Genomic DNA, 24,931 nt, shown 5'->3' with positions numbered 1-24,931 from the left:
GCAGCCCTGTCATTTGTCCTTAACTCCTTCATTCCTCCCTTCAGGAATTCTGGTTTTGCGGTGAACTTAATTGAAGGACAATTGTGAGTAAAGAACTTTGAAGGAGAAGATTACAAGTCTTTCTTTGAAATGTTTCTAATAATAACCAAGATTGTTCATTTTCCTCTGAGTTCTGACATGTACACAGGGATGGTTTTCATCCCAGGTCTTAGATAACGTTTACCTCAGCAGTTAGCTGATTCTTTTGCAAAGGTTAATGGGCAAATAGAATGTTCTTCTTAGAGTTCACAGAAACTCTTCCAGGCAGTCTTTGTACTTATATTGCATTCTTTAACATCAAAATTCTTTCTCTATAGAATATTGCATAGAAGGATACAACTAACTATAAGAGCTCAAAACAGACCAGCATCTGGAAAATTAAGTAAAATTATTTTAATGCAAATTTAGGGGGACCAGGCTTATATTTTGACCGTACAATTTTATGTATACAACAAAAGTGGAAGAAAATCACCAGGCTGTAATGTGCTTTCAGCACTTTTAATATTGGAAAAATACTTCACTCGTGGAAGATTCTAAAAATTTTAGCTTAGTTCCTCTATTCTAAAAAAGTGAGTTTACTGACGATGAGGATTCCTGTGGAGAGTCAGGGGCTAGTGTGGTCTGTGACCCCTAAGGACAGGACCTTCTTAGCTGTGCTTGATTGGGGTCAATAATCTAGACCATCACTCAACATCTGCTCGTGGTAAGGATCAGCTTCCGGGGTTCTCCGTCAGAGCTGCACCAGGGAGTCACCTGAGGGTTTGCTGATACTCTGGCCACATCTAGACCAGTAAAGTCAGAATCTCTGCCGGTTGTGGTCCCCAGCATCAGGGTTGTTTAAGCTCTCTGATGATTCTAAAGTGTAATCAGGGTTGCGATCCAGTGGGCAAGAGGCCTCGGTTCTCTCACTTCTAAATTTCATTTTTTGATCTCCTGAATTACGGTTCTGGCTCCTCTGCATTTGCTCAGTTTGAGCCAAATTTACAGATTAGTTTCAAGTCTACCTCTCCCTGCAGCTCTACATTCTTCTCCATTAGCTAAACACTTTCAGCTCTCCTCTGGCTGTCCTTTAATTTGAAAGCATAATTTCTTCATAGTTTCCAGCTACTTAAGGTCTACACTAGGTTTTGTTTGTTTGTACTTGAAGAAATACATGTAGATTTCTTGTGGGTTGAAACTATATCTTCTAATCCATTCTCTCTCCTAGGAAGATGCAAAATTAATGTGTCTTCTCAGTTAGATTATCTGCGGTTCCCAGTGCCTAATTCAGTGCCTGGCACGTAGAATGTACCCAGCAAGTATTTGTTGAATGTATAAGTCATCGACTTTTCTCTCTCTTTAACTCTCATGTTCAAATACTCAGTCAGTTTCTGAATCATGTTGATGTAAGCTCTTAAATAGATCTAAACCCACTTCCTTGGTTGTAACCATCATCACCTTGATGTAGACTGTCATTGTCTCTTTGTGCTTTTAATTTCTCTCCCTCCTCCCCCAAGTGCCTCCATCTCCCAGTATTCATGCAAGTTCTCTCTCTGCCCCTCAGGTTCCACTGAACAGCCAAAGAGATTTTTAAAAATTATTTTCCTTAAATGTATTATTTTAATTCTTATCTTATTCTCAATACTTAACAGAAGGCAGACTTTTTAAATACAAAAATAAAGTCCATTCTCTGAGGCAACCTCTCTTCATTTACAGAAGTTTGTACATATTAATGTTTGTTTCAGACAGATTCTGCCATTTTTAAGTCTTCTGTGATATTGGCTTGTTGGTACTGTGAACTGAATTTTTATGTACGGTGTATTTCCAAAGCAGTTATTACTGGCATTTGGTAAAACTGGTTTTACAGCTTATTTTTTTGAAGTTTCCTAGTTATAGACTGTCTTATCATTTGCAAGCAAGAATAATTTTGCCCTTTCCTTTTTAAAATCTGTGTCTGTTGTTTGACTTCTTGTGTATTTTTAGGAGATGTAACTTTAAGAATACTGTTACTTAATGGTAGTAATGGAATGCATCCTTTGTTTTTGAATTTACTGACATGCCTCTAACACTTTATCATTAGGAATAATTCTGGCTCCTTAAATTGAGATAGATGCTATTCATTGTGTTAAAGAAGCATTCTTTTGTTTCAGTTTTACCATGTTTGTAAACCTTTAAAACCAGGAGTAAATGTTTAATTTATTGCATATTTTATTGCATTTGTCAACACAAATATATAGATATTTTTGTTTCATCTATTAATGTGAAAAATTAAATTATTAAATATCTTGATATCAAACCAGCCTTGCATTTTTAAAACAAATACTACTTGGTTTGATATGTTATTCCTTTAATATACTGTTGGATTTTGTTTAATTGTACTTTATACATTTTTTGCCCTTATATTTGTAAATAGATAGCGTGCAGTTCCCCAGGCTATGCTCTCTTTGTTTTATTTTGGTAAAACTATGGTTTTACCTACATATGTGCAACCACTTGTACCACATAAAATTAATTGTAATTCCCCAACTAGGTGGTGTCATTTCAGGGCTGAATGTCTTTATATCTGTCATTCTCCCTGCTGTCCTTTCTTTCCTTGTTTGCTTTTCAAACTCATGCATGACTAAGATCATTGGTGATTATTGGGTTCCCGCTTCATTGAAGTTTTCTCTAATATACTGCCCACATTCCCAGCTCAGTTGATCATCCCTTCCTCTGTTGTCTCTCGGGCAGAATTGTGGAGATAGGACCGATCATTCTTTCATTTTTCTTTCTTAAAAATGTGCCCGTCTAGTGGGAGTGGTAGCATTCTTCATTCCACAGATGTTTGTTGAGCACTCCTATAAGCTAGTGACTATGCTAGGGACTGAGGATTTAGCAGGAAATTAGACAGGGTCCCTCATGGAGCTTACATTCTAGTTGGAGAGTGGGGCCAGAAATAACATAGTAATCTACTAATTCATATAATTTCTGATTTGAGAGAGGGTGGTAGAGTTGGGGCAGGGGATTATTTTAGACACTGATGGTCAGAGAAGGAATGACTGAGAAAGTAATATTGGCCTGAAAATCGAGAATGTGTGGGCGATTCCTCTCCAGTGAGCCTGGAAGATTGTTCCAGCCAGAGGCAGCAATGAGCTTGACACATTTAAGGAAAAGAAGGAAATCCAGCCTGGTTGGAAGGTAGTGAGCTAAGGCTAATAAATAGAGATGAGGATGTAAAGCAGGAAGGGCTTAGCTCATGAGGCCATGTGGAACATGATTAGGACTTAGGTAGATGGTATTTTTAATGTGATGAGACATCTTTGGAAACTTTTGATTAGAGGAGTGCTACGATGTGTTTTATACTTTTAAAAGAACATTTGGCTGCTGTATGGGAAATGAAGAGTTTATGTTCCTGTATTATTATAAGTAGTTACACAAAAATACTTAACTGGCTGCTGTATCTGGAGGCATCTGTTGATATCTGTGCTGTCACTGGAAAGATATGGGTAAGAAATGATAAATTTTTGCTGTTGAGTCATAGTAAAATCTTTTTTGACCATTCATTTTTGTCCTCTTTACTCCTATCTTCTTCCCAGTGTTTGACTTTCAACCATTGTCTTTATATGGGCTATTTCTTTTTTTTAACTTTTAAATTTCTTCTTCCACACAATACACCTTACCAACCTCTTCACATCATTGACTGGCTAAATAGTCATCAGTCACATTGCTAGATTTTTATACACCTGGAAAGAGATAAAGTGGAGTTTGTAGTTTTTTGTTTTTAAAGCCAAATTTCATGCTATGATTGACTGAGCAGCTTTATTTTGAGCCATTTATAAAACATTAGTCAGCCCAGCCCAGAGGTACTTGAAAAGGTGGCAATGAAACAAAGCAACCTTTAAATTGATTTAGCATAACACTTAGTTACCATTTCATGGTAGGCAAAACAATAGTAAATCTTAAAAGAGGACTCTTCCTAGGACATTATGAAAAATAAAACTAGCATAAACTCATTGGTTGCTGTCAGCACTCCTTTTTATGGTGTTTACATGAATGTTGGTAACAGAGAATGAGAGAACTTATTTGTGGCTTTTGGCTGACGTTGGAATACATCAGTAGGGATGTTCAAGTCTGTCTGTAGCTCTGGTGTTAACTTTGTCTCATAAAGAATCACATTTTGTTTACTGGACAATAAGGAACACTCTTGGCTCCACTCCTGCCTTCCCTCTCGAACATCTGTTCAGCATTTTGACTGGGTGCAGGGGTGTGCTGGAGCTGGCTTGCTGTGGCTCTCCAGAGCCAAATGTTAGAATCTCTTCCCAGCTTCATGTTCAGTCATCAGTGATGTCATGTCAGTAGCCTGAAAGCAGCTGCAGTGGGAGAATTTTCACCACAGACATTGGCATAGGCTACAGATCGGAGATTCTCTCTCTTCTCCCCAACCCCGCAAGAGCCAGTTGCTAAACATTTACCACCACGTTGCTGCCTGGATGTTCCTCCAGACACTCAGCATATTTAAATATAAACTGTCCCTTCTTTCCACTGTCCCCTCCTCCTTCTGCATTCCTCTTATTTGTTGATAGACTTTAAACCCAGGCTCATATCTTTCCCTTTTGTCCCAACATGAGATCCTTTTGCAAACTCCACAGAGTATACCTCCTCCTATCTCATGTGCTTTTTGTCACCTCTTAGTTTCTACTGGTGCTCCCCCAGGTAAGTCTCTGGTTTTTTTTTTCTCTCCATGATCTCTAGTTGAGTCATCTGCAATAGCTGTTTAATCCCCCATTTAATCCCTCACATCCACCTCTTCAGCCCATCTAACGCATTCTTATCAACTTACTTTCCTGAGCTGTGCTTTGTTTTTGTTTTTTGTTTTTTTTTTTAACATTTTTTATTGATTTATAATCATTTTACAATGTTGTGTCAAATTCCAGTGTTCAGCACAATTTTTCAGTTATTCATGGACATATACACACTCATTGTCACATTTTTTTTCTCTGTGAGTTATCATAACATTTTGTGTATATTTCCCTGTGCTATACAGTATAGTCTATTCTACAATTTTGAAATCCCAGTCTATCCCTTCCCACCCTCCACCCCCCTGGTAACCACAAGTCTGTATTCTCTGTCTGTGAGTCTATTTCTGTCCTGTATTTACACTTTGTTTTTGTTTGTTTGTTTGTTTTTGTTTTTGTTTTTTAGATTCCACATATGAGCGATCTCATATGGTATTTTTCTTTCTCTCTCTGGCTTACTTCACTTAGAATGACATTCTCCAGGAGCATCCATGTTGCTGCAAATGGCATTATGTTGTCGGTTTTTATGGCTGAGTAGTATTCCATTGTATAAATATACCACTTCTTCTTTATCCAGTCACCTGTTGATGGACATTTAGGCTGTTTCCATGTTTTGGCTATTGTAAATAGTGCTGCTATGAACATTGGGGTGCAGGTGTCATCCTGAAGTAGATTTCCTTCTGGATACAAGCCCAGGAGTGGGATTCCTGGGTCATATGGTAAGTCTATTCCTAGTCTTTTGAGGAATCTCCACACTGTTTTCCATAGTGGCTGCACCAAACTGCATTCCCACCAGCAGTGTAGGAGGGTTCCCCTTTCTCCACAGCCTCTCCAGCATTTGTCATTTGTGGATTTTTGAATGACGGCCATTCTGACTGGTGTGAGGTGATACCTCATTGTAGTTTTGATTTGCATTTCTCTGATAATTAGTGATATTGAGCATTTTTTCATGTGCTTTTTGATCATTTGTATGTCTTCCTTGGAGAATTGCTTGTTTAGGTCTTCTGCCCATTTTTGGATTGGGTTGTTTATTTTTTTCTTATTGAGTCGTATGAGCTGCTTATATATTCTGGAGATCAAGCCTTTGTCAGTTTCACTCGCAAAAATTTTCTCCCATTCCGTAGGTTTTCTTCTTGTTTTATTTCTGGTTTCCTTTGCTGTGTAGAAGCTTGTAAGTCTCATTAGGTCCCATTTGTTTATTCTTGCTTTTATTTCTTCTAGGAGAAAATTTTTGAGATGTATGTCAGATAATGTTTTGCCTATGTTTTCCTCTAGGAGGTTTATTGTATCTTGTCTTATGTTTAAGTCTTTAATCCATTTTGAGTTGATTTTTGTATATGGTGTAAGGGAGTGTTCTAGCTTCATTGTTTTACATGCTGCTGTCCAGTTTTCCCAACACCATTTGCTGAAGAGACTGTCTTTATTCCAATGTATATTCTTGCCTCCTTTGTCAAAGATGAGTTGACCAAAAGTTTGTGGGTTCATTTCTGGGCTCTCTATTCTGTTCCATTGGTCTATATGTCTGTTTTGGTACCAATACCATGCTGTCTTGATGACTGTAGCTCTATAGTATTGTCTGAAGTCTGGGAGAGTTTTTCCTCTAGCCTCTTTCTTTCTGTTCAGTAATGCTTTGGCAATTCTAGGTCTTTGCTGGTTCCATATGAATTTTATTATGATTTTTTCTAGTTCTGTGAAACATGTCCTGGGTAATTGGATAGGGATTGCATTAAATCTGTAGATTGCCTTGGGCAGTGTGACCATTTTAACAATATTGATTCTTCCAATCCAAGAGCATGGAATATCTTTCCATTTTTTAAAGTCTTCTTTAATTTCCTTCATCAATGGTTAATAGTTTTCTGTGTATAATTCTTTCACCTCCTTGGTTAGATTTATTCCCAGATATTTTATTACTTTGGGTGCTATTTTAAAGGGGATTGTTTCTTTACTTTCTTCTTCTGTTGATTTATCATTAGTGTAAAGAAATGCAACTGATTTTTGAATGTTAATTTTGTACCCTGCTATCTTGCTGAATTCTTCAATCAGCTCTAGTAGCTTTTGTGTGGACCTTTTAGGATTTTCTATATATAGTAGCATGTCATCAGCATATAATGACACTTTTACCTCTTCTTTTCCAATTTGGATCCCTTTTATTTCTTTCTCTTGCCTGACTGCTGTGGCTAGGACTTCCAGGACTATGTTGAATAGGAGTGGTGATAGTGGGCATCCTTGTCTTGTCCCAGATTTTAGCGGAAAGCTTTTGCGTTTTTCACCGTTGAGTACTATGCTGGCTGTAGGTTTGTCATCTATAGCTTTTATTATGTTGAGATATGTTCCCTCTATACCCACTTTGGCGAGAGTTTTTATCATAAATGGGTGTTGAATTTTATCAAATGCTTTTTCTGCATCGATTGAGATGATCATGTGGTTTTTGTCCTTTCTCTTGTTGATGTGATGTATTACACTGATTGATTTGCGTATGTTGAACCAGCCTTGTGTCCCTGGGATGAACCCCACTTGGTCATGATGTATAATCTTTTTTATGTGTTGTTGGATTCTATTTGCTAAAATTTTGGTGAGGATTTTGGCGTCTATGTTCATCAGTGATATTGGCCTATAATTCTCTTTTTTTGTAGTGTCTTTGCCTGGTTTTGGTATCAGGGTGATGGTGGCTTCATAGAATGAGTTTGGGAGTATTCCCTCCTTTTCAATCGTCTGGAAGAGTTTGAGAAGGACTGGTATGAGTTCTTCTTTGTATGTTTGGTAGAATTTCCCAATGAAGCCGTCCGGTCCTGGACTTTTATTTGTAGGGAGGTTTTTAATTGCTATTTCTATTTCCTTTCTAGTGATCGGATTGTTCAAGTGTTCAGATTCTTCTTGATTCAGTTTTGGTGGACAGTATGTTTCCAGAAACTTGTCCATCTCCTCTAGGTTATCCAGTTTGGTTCCATAGAGTTTTTCATAATATTCTCATATGATATTCTGTATTTCTATTTTGTTTGTTGTAATTTCTCCATTTTCCTTTCTTATTTTGCTAATTTGTGCTTTCTCTTTTTTCTTCTTTGTGAGTTTGGCCAGAGGTTTGTCGATTTTATTTACTTTTTCAAAAAACCATCTTTTGGTTTGGTTGATTTTTTCTATGGTCTTGTTAATCTCTATTGTATTTAATTCCTCTCTGATCTTTATTATTTCCTTCCTTCTGCTGCTTTTTGGGGCTTTTTGTTCTTCTTTTTCTAATTCATTCAGGTGGTGGGTTAAATTGTTTATTTGAGATTGTTCTTCTTTTTTGAGGAAGGCCTGTATCGCTATAAACTTCCCTCTTAGCACTGCCTTTGCTGTGTCCCATAGGTTTTGAGTGGTTGTGCTTTCATTATCATTTGTCTCAAGGTATTTTTTAATTTCAGCTTTGATTTCCTCATTGATCCATTGTTTTTTCAATAACATATTGTTTAATCTCCATGCTTTCCTTTTTTTCTCCTTTGTTTCTCTGTTGTTGATTTCCAGTTTCATGGCATTGTGGTCAGTAAAGATGCTTGAGATAATTTCTATCTTCTTAAAATTGTTGAGGTTTCTTTTGTGCCCAAGTACATGATCGATCCTGGAAAATGTTCCATGTGCACTTGAAAAGAATGTATATCCTATTTTTGGGGGGTGTAATGCTCTGAAAATATCCACCAAATCCAGTTTTTCTATTGTAGTATATTTAATTTCTCTGTTGCTTTGTTTATTTTCTGTCTGGAAGATCTGTCTAGTGATGTTAATGCAGTGTTAAAATCTCCAACTATGATTGTATTCCCATCAATATCCCCCTTTATCTCTGTTAGTAATTCTTGTATGTACTTAGGTGCTCCTATATTGGGTGCATATATATTAACGAGTGTAATATCCTCATCTTGTATCACTCCTTTAATCATTATAAAATGTCCTTCTTTATCTTTCTTTATGGCCTTTGTTTTAAAGTCTATTTTGTCTGAAATCAGTACTGCAACACCTGCTTTTTTGGCTTTTCCATTTGCATGGAATATCCTTTTCCATCCTTTCACTCTCAATCTATATGTGTCCTTCTCCCTAAAGTGGGTCTCTTGTATGCAGCATATTGAAGGTTCTTGCTTTATTATCCAGTCTGCCACTCTGTGTCTTTTGACTGGAGCATTTAGTCCATTAACATTTACAGTAATTAATGATAGATGTGTGTTTATTGCCATTTTGAACTTATCTTTGCAGTTGAATTGGTATATCCTCTTTGTTCCTTTCTTCTTCCTTTTGTGGTTTGGTAATTTTCCTTTGTATTATCATGGATTTTATTTAATTTTTGTGACTCCTTTGTAAATTTTTGGCTTGTGGTTACCCTTTTTTGTAAATCTATCCACCCATTACTATAACTGTTTTTATTAAACTGATAGTAACATGATCTCAAACCCATCCTACTGTTAAAAAAATTTAAAAAAGAAAGAAAAAAATATTCTATATTTCCCTGCCTCCCTCTCCCACTCTCAGTGATTTGTATGTCTTCTTTTATAATTTCATGTTTACTTTATTTGTAATTCATGAGTTATCACCTTTCCAGTTGTGTGTTTCTCATTTCTGTAGCATCCTGCTGCTTTTCTATTTAGAATAGCCCTTTCAATATTTCTTTTAGCATGGGTTTAGTGTTGCTAAACTCCTGCAGCTTTTTTTTTGTCTGTGAAACTCTTTATTTCTCCTTCTATCCTCAAGGATAGCCTTGCTGGATAAAGGATCCTAGGCTGCATCTTTTTTTCATTCAGGGCTTTGAATGTATCTTGCCACTCCCTTCTGGCCTGTAGTGTTTGTGTAGAGAAATCAGCTGAGAGCCTTATGGGGGTTCCCTTGTAACTTACCCTTTGCTTTTCTCTTGCTGCCTTTAGAATCATTTCTTTATCCTTGACTCTGGCCATCTTGATTATGATATGTCTTGGTGTGGGTCTATTTGGGTTCTTCCTGTTTGGGACCCTCTGAGCTTCCTGTACTTGGATATCTGATTCCTTCTTTAAGTTTGGGAAGTTTTCAGTCATGATTTCTTCAAAAACCTTTTCAATCCCCTTTGATCTTCTCCTTCTGGGACCCCTATTATGCGAAGATTGGGACGCTTTAAATTATCCCATAGGTCCCTTATGCTATTTTCATTATTTTTTATTTGCTTCTCTTGTAGTTCTTCTGAATGGGTGCTTTCTATTGCCGTCTTCTAGATCACTAATTTGTTCCTCTGCATTATCTAGTCGGCTTTGCACAGCTATTAGATCATTCCTCATCTCTGTCAATGAGTTTACCCATTCTACTTGGCTCTTCTTTATAGCTTCAATTTCATTTTTGACATATTTTATATCTCTAAACACTATCTCTTTTAATTCCTTCAGCAATTTGATCACTCCTTTTTTGAAATCTTGATCTAGTAGGCTATCAATGTCTATTTCGTTGATCTTTCTTTCAGGGGATTTCTCTTGTTCTTTTAATTGGGAAAGGTTTTTCTGCTTCTTCATCTTGCTCATACCTCTTTGGCACTGTGGTTTATGGAGTATCAGTTGTTTATTTTGGTCCTTAAGGATTTTATCTATCTAATGCCTATTTAGGAATAGAACTTAGGAAAAAAAGAAAAAAAAATAAGAGAGAGAAAGAATTTTAAAAGAAGGGAGAAAGAGGGTTTGAAAACAGTGTATAATGAATAATAGAAGAGTGAGTTGAAGCAGAGTATTAATCTGGTTGAGACGTCCTTTTAAAACCTTTACAAAAAAAGGGGGGGGGGATGAATAGATGTATTTGAAACCTGTGTCTAATCAGTAGCAGGACATCAAAACCCAAGAGAAATAGAAATGAATTAAGAAGTAAAAATTAAGAGAGTAATAGAAAATAGAACAGGTAAAAACATTTAAAAAAAAAGTGGGGGGGGGGGGTTCGGTGTTCTCCTGGAGTCTGTGTGCTTTTACTGTGAAGTCTTTCTGTCTTCGTCCTGTTTTGGAAGCTCAGCTTGCTGTTTTTCAGAGGCCCTCCGTTGGCGCCCTCTTCTGTGCTGCTCTTAGCACCTGTCGGCAAGCAGATCGCACCTCCTGCTAACACTGGGTCAGGTGCAGCTCTCCTCTGCTGTGGGCGGGCGGGTCGCTGCCCCTCTGGATGCCGCAGTCAGATGTTGCAGACTGGCCGGGTAGGAGGTCGGGTCGTGCCCCCTCCCAGCACCTCGGTCAGGGGCTGTGTTCCTGCACGAAAGGCGGGGGGCCGCTCTCGCTCTACCTGCGCCGCCGCCGGTAGCTCCGCTGCTCTGTGCGGCTGCACGCTCCGCCGCCCTGGTCGGCGCTCCGCCCTGGTCGGCGCTCCGCGGGTGGGCTCGGGGAAGACCGAGGGACAGCCCTGTCCCTGCTCCGAGCCAAAACCCAGCTCCTTGTTTGTCTTTGTGGAGCAAGTTCTCTGAGGGACCAGGATGGAAGGATCCTATCTGCCCTGGGCTGCAGGCCAGTCTCAGTCTGGCCTTTGAGGCTGCTAAGCCCTTCGGTGCGGATGCAGGTTTCGTCCCCGCCCCTGCCTGAGTGCTAAGCGCGTAGGACATGGCGGCTGTGCTTGAGCCCCGCCTCTCTTCCCCCGAAAACTTTCCGCGGGTTTTCAGAGATGGGGGTGTGCACCCTTCCCCCGAGAGCACATCAACCTTGCTGTTTTATGGAGGGCCCAGGTTGTTCTGCCCTGTGCACCCACCGCCACGGCACGCAGCCCCTTGCGTTCCCCCGGGGCTGCCTCCGTGTAGCCACTTCCGTCCTCTGCCTGGCTTGTGCAGCCTGGCCCTGCCCGCGGCTGCAGGCCCGCGTCTCAGGCTGGGTGTCCGGGGGACGCTCTGTGCCCGTTTAACTTAGTTCTGTTAGTTAAGGGCTGCTCTGTACAGATCCGAGCCTCGGAGGCTCCCCCTCCGTCCCGCTGGCCTCTCAGTTGGAGAGGGGAGACCCAGCGAGCAAGCGCCAGTCCTCCTTTGCCGCTCCCTCCCCGCGGGACCCGTCCTGCGCTGCTTTGCCTTTTGTTCTTTCTTTTTTCCTTTTCTCCTACCAGATTTTTGGCGTCTTTATCTTTTGAAGAGGGCGATGTTCTTTCGGAGTTCCGCAGGTGCTCTGGTTGGCTGAGTGGGTCTGTAGATGTGGGTCTTGGTGTATTTGTGGGAGAGGGTGACCTGCGAGCGTCCTTCTACTCCGCCATCTTCTCCGTCTCCCCCTGAGCTGTGCTTTGTATCGTGTCACTTTGCTGCTCAGATTTATCAGTGATTCCTCTGATTTCCCAATTAGGTTCATGCTTCGTAGCCTGGCACACAGAGCAGTCCATTACGGGAGCACCACCTACCTTTCCAGTTGATTTCCTACAGCCTCTGTTCCCCTCCCGGATGCTCCGGAATCCCCAAATGGCACATGTGGCATTTCAAACAAAAGGATTATTTCTAAACTAAGAGTTTTCTGAAAAGCCTTTTCTTCCACTTTGCCTAGGTCAAACTTACTCTTTCTTTTAAGATGTAACTCAAGGGATGCCTCCTCCTTGAAATCTTCTGTCATTTCTCCTCACTCGCTGACCTCCATGCCAAAATAATCTCTCTCGCCATCAAACCCCCGTCACAATACCCTACTGCTTTTTCTAGCACTCCATCATTTGCCTCCTTTCATTACAATTTATTTTAGCACATTGTGTAGTTTGGAGAAGAAACCCCATCTTTTTCATCTTTGCCCCTAACTTGGGGGTGAGCACAATGCCCTGCTCTGTAGAGACTTGTTGAAAGAATAAATAAAAGGGAAAAAAGATATATACACTTAGGCTAGACATTCTTTAGCTGGTAGGTGTAAAGGAAATAAAAGTTCAAGGAGTAAAAAATGGTATAATAGGAATTTCTGGAAGGCCCCCCCCCCACCAAAGTTAGCTTTTAAGTGGGACATTTTTTATTTTTTGTAATATATTTGAAGAAGACATCATCTGGATGCTGGAACAGAATAGAACAATTCCATACTGTAACAGAAGGTAGAGTCTGAACAAATGGGTGGAAGTTACAGAACACATTTTCACTTAATGTCTAAGAAAACTTCCTGAGAAATAGAAGCCTTAATTGTCTATCACAGGAATGAGATTCCTAAAAAGCTACTGAGCTCTTATCACAGACAGGATGCAGATGTATGACCATCTGTCAGGGATGTTATAAAAGGAATTCCTGTAGGGAGGAGATGTTCGCTAAGTCTTTCAAGACTCCTGATTCCATGATTTTGTGACTGTTTATGAGTCATCCAGCCTATTGGTAGAAGTTTTGAGCACTCACTGTCTTAAACCAAGATGAGTTTCCACAATGGTTGCTGTTAAGATTTTTATTGTGTAGTCGTGGGCATTAAAATTTTTAGAAAGAAAGTGTCTAGAAAAGCCCCCTCTCACCACCTCCCCTGCAAAAAAATGGTTGTAAACTTCAGGGCCTCTGATTTGGGGAGAAGTGTTCCATCACTAATTTCAGATCATAAAGTTAAAAATTAACGTCTAGAAAACCTGCCATATTGTCTCTTTCTCCGTAGGCACTAAAGGCAAATTTCACCAGCAATTTCTGCCTAATTAAAAATTTGGCTTAGTTTTATTTCAGCTCATTTGCCATGGGTCCCCAAGGGCATGGCCTGAGAGAGCAGAACTGTCACTCTTCAGGGTGGTAATCTTGTCCCTCATCTGGTGTCCTTCACCTGGAAATGCCATTTGCAGATTTCATTCAATTCTGCCCTCTTCTTTGCCAGATATTTGTATTGGGCCATTGGTCTTCATCCACCTGTTGATATAGAGGGTAAACTTGGTTTTTACCCCCTCTCCTACTGTGCCTTGCATAAGCATAGGTGCTTTTGTGCTTGCCCCTCCCACCCCCAGGAATTTTTTTTTCCAGGAATTTCCTAGCAACGGTAAGTGAAGAAAGGGCAGTAATTCTCAGAATTACCTAACCTCTCCATCATTTTGACTTTAATACCTTCTCCTGGACGTCTTTTTCCCTGGTGCAAAACAAGTTCAAGTCTCCTTGACCATAATGCACACACACGCATACACACACATGCTACACTTGGCTTCCCCTCAAACTATTTCCCAATTTCTCAGCTTCCCTTCACTGCCAGCCTACTACAAGAATGGTCTTCACTCAGTGCTTCACATATTTTCCACCATCAGTACGTGTCAGGATGATTTCTGTCCTCACCACTCCCACTCAACTATGCCCACTAAGGCCATCACTCATCTCCTAGTTGCCTAATGGCCAGTTTCCGATCTTCTTCCCCTTGGCCGTGGGTAATACTTCAGTCTACGGGATGCCCCCTCCTCCCTCCTCCTTGAAACTCTCTCAGGCCATTTAGCCACCTGCTTCTCATAGTCGTCTTAGCAATCATTTAACAGGATTTGACTGTAAAACATCTATCAATGATTTATTCAGAAAAATAGATTTTGAGCATGTAATGTCAACCAGGCACTGCCCCAAGGCTGGTGAAAGAGGGTGTACAAAACCTGCCCACCCTGGGGTCCAGTGGGGTGGATGGAGCGAGGCCTCAGTTCCATGAGGGCAGAGTTGCAGGTGGTGAGAAGGGCCATTCACCAACACCATGAGCTTGTTTTAATAGCAGCCTCATGTAGCTTGGGGAACTCAGAAGCCTGCCCCAAGAAAGCTTTGGACCTGCATGTTAAAGGAGGAGTGGGTTTTAACCAGGAGACGGGGAAGGGGAAGAACATTCCAGCAGAAGGAACAGCCCGCACTGTATCAGGCAGTGTGTTGTCAGGGAGAGAGCATGGGCCCTGCATTGCCACGTACTAAACAGTCTGATGTGAAAACAAACCAAACAGAACTTACTGACCTCTTTGGGTCTTAGTTCTCACTTTAAACATTCTGCAGAGTTATATGGGCTCATACATGCAGCGCACCTGGCATGGAGCAGGTCCTCAGGAAATGTTGCCTCACCCCAACCTCTTCCACTCCCAGGGCTGTGAGCATCAGGGGGCCTTTAAGGCAATGTCCCCCTTGGTTGCTTCTAGGAAACAGGCCTTGCCTTCCATCCTTCTGGGGCTTGTACAAGGGCGCTGTCCTTCCAGGAGAGGGTGAGAAGGAAGCCGGTGAGGAGGCGGTGGGCCCGTGGTGTTTATGGTTTGGGTTTGGGAAATTTCTGGTCCCTGAACCTGTTCTCTGCGATTTGAGAGTGGTTGCATGCCGTCTCCCATCCATGGCATCTTCACCTCTGGGAAGGACACTTCTCCTTTTAGGTCTAGCGGACTGCTTTTTTCCTGTGCACCTTGGGGTACGGAGTGCAAAAAGCACTTCCTTGTGCAGATGGGATGTAAATGCCGGTTGACCGTGGAGGCACGGCGGATGCGTGATGAAAGGCATCCAGCATCTGAAAAAGCTCACCGGCCCGCCGCCTCCTCCAGGGGCGGCTGCACTGCCGCCCTTTTGTGAACGCACATAGCGGAGGTTTGTGGGGCTTGGCAGCCGTCCACTGCCTAATGTGAAAAAGGCCTCTGAAAGGATCGTCCCCTTTGAAGCTGCTGGGCTGGTGGTGGCTGCTGCGTGTGGCTGGGGTGTGGCCTCCAGATGCTGGATGCCTTCGCTTTCATGGATTTTCCTCACTGCCCCTCGGGAGAAGCTCTCCCGATAGCTGCCCTCTTGGTGGGCAGGCGCGGTCCAGGCAGGCGGACCTGTCCTGGCGCTGCAGGGGCTGGGGGTCCCCGAGAGTGGAGCCAAGGGGATGCCACCCTAGAATGAGAGAAGAGAAAACAGCCTACCACCTTGCACACCCTCCTCACTCTGAACTTCAGCTGGGCTGGGATGAGTGAACCACGGTTTCTGCCTTGGTGATCTCTCACCATCATTTCCATAGCTGGGTGAATTTCTCCTCTTTGGGGATGGCCATGGCAGGAGTGGGATGGTCTGTTTCCTCCCTTACTTTTCACTAGAATCCTATGAGAGGCTGTACAAGGTAAACTGGCAGGTAAAGTGACACAGCTGGGGTGGTGACTCCACAGCGCTTTCTGCCTCACCTGGCTGCCTCCTCTGACTCTCTAATAGTTGCTCTGCAGGAGCACCTGTGCGGGCAGACTTTCCTCTCCTGGGGCCAGAGATGCACAGGGCGCCCTGCAGCACAATGTAAGGAGGCACCCTGTCCCCAGCGCAGTCCTGCACTTACAGGAGCCCTAGACCCAGCCTCCTTCATTGTGCTGCTTGTTGCCCGCTGCCTTTCCCAGTCTAGCTTTGCCCTCCCCAGCACACCATGAATGTCCCCAATCTAAGGCAGGGTTGCCTTGTACACAACAGACACTCAATTAGTGTTTGTCCAGTTGAATAGACCAGTTTCAAAGACAGTGTATATCTTGTCTATATCCAGGGAGAAATATGAGACCGACTCACCCCAGAGAAGACATATTGAGAGTCTCTGGGTAAAGAGCCGCCTGTCTCTCATTCACGGAGGATCTTTCCAAACACAAATACTACCGAGGGTTAATCCATATTTAGACCTATCATGGAATACTGGTAGTGCAGGGACCCTGCGTTTTCACTAATGGGGAGACAGGAACGTGGATGAATATTGGCCCCGTGCTGGCATCTTCGTCTCTGATCGGGTTACCTCCTCAGATGTGGTAGAGAATGTTTCTCCCGTGCTTAGGTGAAAGGTCTAGTACCCTTTTGTACTTGGAATTTTTTGTAAAAACAGAAGTATGTGAAGCTTAATCCAGTGCACAGAGGAAATGAGATTTGACCCAAAAAGTGGAAAAGTTTAGGCTTTCCCCATTGATGCTCCACCTCACCTGTCCTCCTGCACCCCCTGTATCGTCCCCTCCTAGGCAGGCACTCGGGGTGCAGACTTCTATGATCATGCAGGTATTTAGTCCACCAACAAGCCTTATGATTGTTATACAGTGAGTGTGACAGTGATGGATTGAAAGTGTTTAAGAGAAAAGTGATTGATTTTTCTGACAAGCAGCCATTTTTATGTTCTGTTGTATCAGCCAGCCTCCCCCTAAGAGTGAAGGATAAGGCGTAAATGCTGGAATCCAAATTATGTTTATTTGGCACTCCAGTCCTTGGCCACTAGAGGGGGGTAGTGACCAGGCTTCCTCTCTCCCTGGCTGACTGTGAGACATCTTTGCCCAAACTGAAATAATGTTATCCTTCTAGGAGTGACAACTCAGCATATGTCTGTTCATCAGCTTTTCCCTCCATGAAGCCAGTGTTTCATACTAGAGCAGAGAGGTCATCTTTCCCAAGAGCAGTATCTCTAACCACGTTAGGGAGTATAGAGTCTATGGCTTCGGACCCTTTAAATGCATAGCCCCTGAGCATGGGACAAACAGCAGGATGGTGCACACACCTTCCCCAACCCTCAGACGCAAGAAGTATTAACGATGGGCTAGGAATCATAGTCTCCATGTATGATCTTATATATGGCCCTATCAAGGGAGAAAATATTTTAGGCTGCAGAATACGTACGATGGTTGTGTAGTCTCTGCTCAAAGCAAGTGTGAGGGACTCTTGTTAAAACTGGCATCTGTGGAAAGTCATAGGCACTGCTCCTCTTTCAAGGCGGTAACTGTGTCCAAATGCCTGTTGTTCCACAAAAACAACCCCTGGCTTTAGACGGGTGTTTGAGGCTGATGACCATTTCTGGAACGCCGATGCCACACTGGCCTCTACCGTGCAGGCCATGGCATTTGCCTCCTGGGGAGTGTTACGGGGACAAAAGCAATCAAGATTTTTCATTATCTGGAGAATCTAAATTAGGCACAAATTTAGAGTCCCTAGGTTTTAAATTGGAACCGTGTGTAAGTAGGCCGTGTGTACACGACAAGAGCAGAATCCAGGCAATCGGAGAAGGGGTGCCCTGTGAATAATTAACGAAACCTACCAGGCTAGGTAGGTTATTTCCCTGCTATTTTCGTAGTTGGATTTTTATTCTTATCAAGGCAGGAAGAGAGCGGTTGCAGAGGGAAGGACACTGAAGGCAGGAAGAGGAAAACACATGGGCTGAGGGAGGGACGAGTGAACCACGGAGGGTAATGGAAGCATCTTCATGGGCACTGAACACTGACTGAGTCTGTGTGGCTCCAGGTGTCACACCCAAGAGTTAAGGTTGGAGATTATGAGGGTTGGAATCCCTGAAAGAAAGAAATGTCTTAACAGGAGACCTGCCAGGTTGTGCTGTGAGGAAGCGAGGTCTTCAGGAGCAGCTGTGTGACTGCTTGGCGCGGACTTTTTGGTTTTGGTTTGGTTTTTAACATTGGAGGTCGTATCACATGATGATCAAACCTAAGATCTGGAGACTTGGAAACTCTGGGCTTTTACTTGGGCCCCTCCCTCTGCCTAGAATTTCCTTTTCCGCATCCTCTAACCAAGCACAATTCCACAGATCCTTTGAGACTCAGTTCCTGTGTCTCTCCTACTCTGTAAAGCCCTGAACATCCCCGCCTCCCCGGAGTTAGTCCTCAGTATCCCATTGCAGTAGCTTCCTGCCCGCGATAGCCCTTCCATCGCTTGGAGTTTGGTTTTTAATATCTGTGTGATCTCCCTTCTAATTGGGGCCCATCTCTGTGCTTCCCTGAGTGCCTGCAACAAACAGCTTAGAGAACTCACTCTTCACACTAAGGAGTGGGCTAAAGGTCTACCGTGTGTGTGTATTGGGGGGACGATGGGGGTCTTTGGTGAAGCTAGACTGCAGATAAATTCAGTAGCCACAACCAGAGAAGCAGCTGGTCTCCCAGTTTCTCCTGCCCAGTCTCCTCAGATAGAGTTCGTGAAACGTACAAGCTCACCTGGAAATGCCTGGCCTTACTGTGCGGTCCTGGCAAGCCCACGCAGCCCAGAACCAACATGTGAGCCACTCTTTGATATCAGATATTCTCACTGATAGTTAAGCCACAGTGGTGCCAAACAGTGGCTGGCCAGGGACAGGCCTGGAGGGAGCAGCAGAGACTCTCTGCTGGCTGGCTTTGCAGGCTTGCCCCACACTCTCATTAACAACTCAATAAAGTAACCTGCTGTTTCTCATTATTGAATCTTCAGGCCCTGTTTTTTGCCAGAGTGCCCTTTTTTTTTGAAAGTCTAAGGGTGCCTGTATAGCACTGAGGAGACCTGAGGTGGCCACTCCTGAGCTATGCTGCGAGTTACTTTCTCACATATAACGTGACGAGGATGTGCCTTCTCACCATGGCCACTACCTCTAGTTACTTCCATGCAACTCAGGGCAGGGAGGTCAGGGCAGAACTTCAACGGTTAAACTATATGTGAATTTTTAAATAGTGTTGTTACAGAAATTCATTCTGCTCACTGCACAACAGGCCAATAAATCAGGAGACGAGGTGTTGGGGCAAGGAATAATGACTTTATTTGGAAAGCCAGCAGACCAAGTAGCTGGAGGACTAATATCCTAGAAACCATCTTGCCCCAGTCAGAATTCAGGCTTCTTTTATACTAAAGGGGAGGGGGTGTGGGTGGTTGTTGTATCAGAATCCTTTGTTCTTGCAGCTGTCCCCTCCACATAGGTCAGGTCATGATGTTCCTGTAAACCTCCAACAAGACAAATGCAATTTTCTGTTCTGCAACTTTTTATCTCTATGTGAATGGAAAAGTGTTATGCCTTTAAAGGTCAGAGCCTTGAGAATAAGCTCTCCCGTATCTTTCAGGCTTTAGGCAACATTCTTTTACAAAAGGTGCAGAACTGGCATGACTAAGCCCAGGAAACAGAGCACAGGGTTAGAGCTAAAGGAGCAGACCTAACGTGGAGTCAGATTTGTTCTTTTCTATTATAGTCCCTCTGTAGCTAAACACATTCTGTCCACCCAGCCAAGATTCTGCCTCCCGTATCCTTTCCCTTCCTCGTTTCTCATTGATCCCGAGGCACTGACAAGGCTAAGATGACTTCATTTGCATCTGTGAACTTCCCAGATACAAGGAGCAAGGGAAGCCACCTGACCCCAGCACGGTTTTCTAGTCATCTTCTGGTCCCATTCTCCTGTTGCTCTCGGAGAGCCAGGAGCAGCCAGAGACCTTCCTGGTGGCAGAGAGGAAAGCCAGGACTCTGACTGGTTCCCGGAGGGGGCTGGCTGCTGCCACTCGCCGCTGGCCCTTCTGTTCTCCCAGAAGCCATGTGGAGAGTTCCCAGTGGTTCATATATCTGTCTTTCAAAAACTGTCTGGGTAGCGAAGTCATGAGCACTTGCTTCCTTCTGACAGGGGTGGCCCTCGTGCCAGGAAAAGCAGAAGGAAAGCCACTGGGTATACCGTTGCCAGGAAGCAGAGAGGTGTTTGATGTTTTGATTTTAGCAGTATTGGAGGCTTGCCTTTTTAATAACACTAAGAGCTAGAGGTTGTTCTTACAATATTGAATATGTGCTTTTCTGCAAATGTGTCATTAATGCAGAAGTCTCTCATCAAATTCCTTTTTTTCCACCATTCGTTAAATCTAAAAAACCCAAATCCTCTGGGATCCGGGAGAGGAGTGCAAGAGTTTCAACGTGACAATGACAGTGGAAAGGCTCCTGTAGAAGTAGCTTAGCCCCGAGGTTGCTGTGGCCTGCAGCCCCACGCCGTGACCACGTGAGGCAGTGGCCCAGGAGTGGGGACAAGGATGGAATTCCCGCCCTTCAGATATCGAAGTCCAACTGTCTGGCCCTGTGGAAGCTGTACAAAGGTCATCAGGCCATTCTCACCCACTCTTTCAGTGATTCACTGTTTACTGAGCTGTGTGTTCAAGGCTCTGTGCTTGCCTGGATGAGTAAAAGACAGTCTTCAGCCTTAACCAGTGCAAGGGGTAATTAGGATGCAAAGGGTCTGTGCAAGAATAAAGATGTGGAGGGGACAGGATGCAGTAGGAAGGGGCTAACTTTTCTTGGGCCAGTCAGGGCATGCCACGGAGGAATTTGAACTGAGCCTTAAAGGATAGGCATCAGATTTTTCCAGTGGAGAAGACAAGGAGAAAGCGGAAGGAAGCCTGAGGGTTATGAGACAATCCATATCACTGGATGAAAGAACAAGTGGGGAAGAAGAGGGGATGACCTAGATGGTTTCGTAACCTTGAATCTGAGGCCGAGAAACCTGAACTTCCTCAGAAGGCGCCCGGTAAAGCAGCAGGCGTGAGCTTGATCTTAATCTCACTGTGCCTGTAAATCCCTCTGGGGAGGGCAGGAATGGTTTTCTAACATGGATGGGGCTGCGTTCTTGGTACCACCGTCCAGTAGAACTTTCTGCAGTGATGGAACTGGTGTGAATCTGCACTGTCCAATATGGTGGCCACTGAGCACTTGAAATGTGATTAGTGCGACTAAGAAACTGAACGTGAAATTTTATTTAATTGTAATTAACTTCAGTTTCCACGTACATAGCTCCATGTGGCTAGTGGCTGCTGTCTTGGAGCTTTACAGGAGGCAGCAGCCTTTGAGCAGGGCTCCCCTGCAGATAAATTGTGGTAAGTTGTCTTTCAGGGAGCAGATGGACCACAGGTGGTTCTGATCCTAGTACTGTCCTGGGTTCTATGAGGAAAGGCTTCCAAGGGTCTTACTGCAACACGGCACACGCACATGAAACAGTTAGGGACGGGAGGCATTGGTGTGTGACAAAGAGCTGGCCGGCACGGACCCTGCAGTAGCTCTTGGCATTCTCTTTCCAAATCACTGCACCACGCAGCTGTGCAAACCCCACGGAATGAGAGTCCTGCCTGCACCTCTCGGCTGTCGGGAAAGATGCCAAGAGCACGGGGGATAAATCAAAAAAGCATTTCTCGATACGTTAATTAAAAGCTCCTGTGACGGAAAGTGTGCTTTAAAGGGATTGCACGGGCTGGTGCTCTTTACCTGCAGAGCAGAGCTTTCCTGGAAAAGCTCAATTGCAATGCAACTTGTGTTTTCCCATTGGAGCAGTGGGCGGCTGGTTCCTGACCAAGAAGTCAGCATCAACAGAATACAACAGACAGAACAGTGCCACGAAAGCAGAGAAACCAAAGCCATAAATCTCAGTAACTACTTAAAGTGATAACATTCTGCTACTTATTCTGTAAAACGAATATAAATGTGGCGTATTGGTGCATACTGACTAAGGAAAGGACGGTAATCTTCCATTGACATATAAAAATTCAACTCTGCTGCATCATGAGTTAGATTTCCTTCCTACTGAATTATTAAGTGTGATAAACATGGATTGAATATTTGAGTGACTGTCGTTTTGCCCCTCTCTGAAATTTGAAGGGCATTTGAAGATGGTTTTATTTTTCTCCTAATAAATTCCTTTGTGACCAGCAGAAGCATGCATAATTATTCTGTTATCCATTCCATCTGTCTGGGTGTCGAGTTCACAGCATCAGTAGATCAATGAGGTGGAAATCTGAGGACACAAAGTGAATCGCATCACAGCCTATGTCAGGAGGCCTCTTATACACAGGAAAGATTTTTGCTAGAGAATTACTTAATAACTAAGATCTACAAACAGAAACTTTAATTTTCTCCCATTCTGTATTCTTTATCATTCTAGTTCGTATATCTGGATTTAAATATTAATATTTCCTTATCTTATTCTTTTTGTTGCTTAAAAAAATACACTGTGATTTTTATCTTTTTTAAAAAGTGACACGTTCATTGTAGAAAATACACAGGAACATAAAAAGAGCCATAGTTCCACCACTCAGAGGTGACTGTTGTGAACGTCTTGGCATACCTACTTTCAGGTATTTTTGTTTTCTGTGTGTGGCCACACAAGACAAACAGTTTTTCTCTTTTTCAATTAATCCTTCTTACACATTTCCTCATGTTTTAAAATATATTTCCTAAACATCATTGTAATGTCTGCAGAATATTTCATCATAGTGATCACCTAAATATATGTAACTAGGCTTCTATTGTAGGTAATTTAGATTTTTTTCTTTTCTTTCTTTTTTTCTTTTCCCCATTTTAATAGCATTGTGATAAAAACCCCTGTATATAAAGTCTGTCCACATGCATTACTATTTCCTTAGGTGTGGAATTTCCCCAACAAATGATAAGAACCTTTCTTAGGGCTATTTATAAATGTTGCCAAATTGCTCTCTAGAAAGATCTAATGCTATTCGGAATATGGGTGTTGCGATTGGAAAGCCCTGAATTATAGCCCTAGTTTTGTAGTTCTGGATCTCTTGTGAGCCACGTGACCTTGGGCAAGCTGTTAACATCTCCACGCTGCAGTTTCCCTGTCTGTTAAGTGGGCCAGTAATACGCCTGCCTCATATCCGGTTCTTTGTGGAGTAAGTGAGATCATTCATCTAAGCAAAATACTCAACGTAAGAGCTAACAGTTTAACACTTTTGCCAGCAGAGTATGGACTGTCTGCTTCTCCATTCTCTCACCAACCCTGGGCACAATTCTGTGTAAAAATCAACTTGACAAATGGAAAGAGACATCTTATAGTTTCAACTTCTGTGACAAAACACATCTTTCAAGCCTTTAAAAATATGTGACGTATTTCAAGTCAAGGGCTGATTTTGACAAATGTTTTTCCCTCAAATGTTGTTTCTCATGAGTGCCAAGTAATAGAATAAGCTCAAACCTCCCACAGCTTGAAAGGGTAGATAAATCACTGATTACGCCTGCGGGCGCTGAGTGGTCTGGTGGTTGGGTGGGGTACGTGTGCAAAGCAGATATTAAATATGCGCTTACAACACTTTCTCAGCAGTCTCAGTGAATCGGTTTCGCTGTCCAGAATTTATCTTAGATTGTCTACGTGGCTTCATAAGACAATCAGCAGAAGTAAAGAGAGAAGACGGAAAACATTCACCAACAGTCCTTTCACTCAAACAAATTAAATTTTGTTTTGTCTCCTGTGCACACAATTTTACAGAGTTCCATTAGGCATTCTTTCCAGTCAGAGGATGCGTTTCCTCCTGTTGAGATATTTTCCATACAAGGACCGTCCGTCATTTTACGAGGCCTGCGAGGTGCCATCCCACCAATGTCATGTCGCAGTGTACAGGGAGAGAGACCCATCCCCCTGGGCCAGGAAGGAGGGTGGGTGACAAGAGTCACCCGGGGAAGTGAAGCATAAGCGGGCTTCGAGGGTAGAACCTGGGGCAGCCAAAAACGTTGCTGTGAAGCGTGAGCATGAATGTGGCGGGCGTGGGTCGGTCTGAGCTGAAAATGGAAACAGCAGAGGAAACGGTGTTGAGGAGGCGTCACCCTCAGACATTTAGAAGGCGTTTTAAGGACAGGCTTTATTTGGCTTTTCTTGGAAGCCTGGAAACTCCACATGGATTTGAAGACACAATGCGTGTCTAGTATCAGAAATGGCTTGCTAGTGATCACGATTGCACGGGTTTTCCGTAATGCAAGTAGAGAAGGTATTAGGAAAGACAGTCTTGATTATTACAGAGAGAAGAGAGAGCAGTTTCTCTGTCCTGATTAGCGTGTCTTAAGTATCGGGCATCAAATAATCCCTCATCTGATGAAATGGAAGAGCTCTTGAGGTTTCAGATCTGTTTCTCTTTTGTTCCAGTTAGTTCCCATTTCCCAAGGCTGTGCCCTTGAGTGTTGAAATGTAATAACTTTGAGGGGACCTGGTGAGTCTATTGATCCTTAACGTGGTTTCTGTCGTTTAGTTCTTGTTCAGAGCAGGGGGTGTACCAGCTTCCACACAGAGCTAGCTGGTCCCTCTCTGTAATCAGTGTGTACTCCTGCCCCACACCAGGAGGAAATACTGACATACTAGCCTTGGATGACCGTGTCCTGATCACTTTTCAAGATCATCGGTGCTATTGGTAATCCTGACTATTATTTTTTCTGCTTCCAGCCTTGAATTAAATTCTGTAAGGAAGAGGTTCTGCTGAACAGGATATGAAAATAAATAAGGGTAGTCTAATTTTATTACTCTTGGGGGCCTCGCATAAAATGTTAAGTCAGAATTGCTAGGCAGTAGCTTTCCTGGAAGATGAAGATGAGGAAGGTGGTGTGGTGTGACAGAAAGAGCACTCGTCTTAGGGGGTGTGATTTAATTCACTCTTTAGTCACTTATTAATGTGATTTTGGGCCTCTCCATTCATTTGTAAAATGGCCTTTTCATTTATAAAACAGAGACTCTGCTGTGTCCCACTTAGCACTCAGTGACAGACCGCATATGAAAGCCCTTTGTAAACTGTAATATTATCTACCAGGGTAAGGTTGTCATTA

General features: G+C 43.0%; 1 protein-coding gene across 5 annotated transcripts in view; it reads left to right on the top strand.

Annotated features, from left to right (window-relative positions):
* BMPER (BMP binding endothelial regulator) overlaps window positions 1-24,931 on the top strand; it is a 266,365-nt gene that overhangs the window by 228,550 nt on the left and 12,884 nt on the right. The gene's annotated exons all lie outside the window — the stretch shown is intronic.

Source organism: Camelus bactrianus, chromosome 7 (assembly GCF_048773025.1).
Source record: "Camelus bactrianus isolate YW-2024 breed Bactrian camel chromosome 7, ASM4877302v1, whole genome shotgun sequence".
Taxonomy (NCBI): Eukaryota; Metazoa; Chordata; class Mammalia; order Artiodactyla; family Camelidae; genus Camelus; species Camelus bactrianus.
This window is presented reverse-complemented; position numbering and strand designations above follow the sequence as displayed.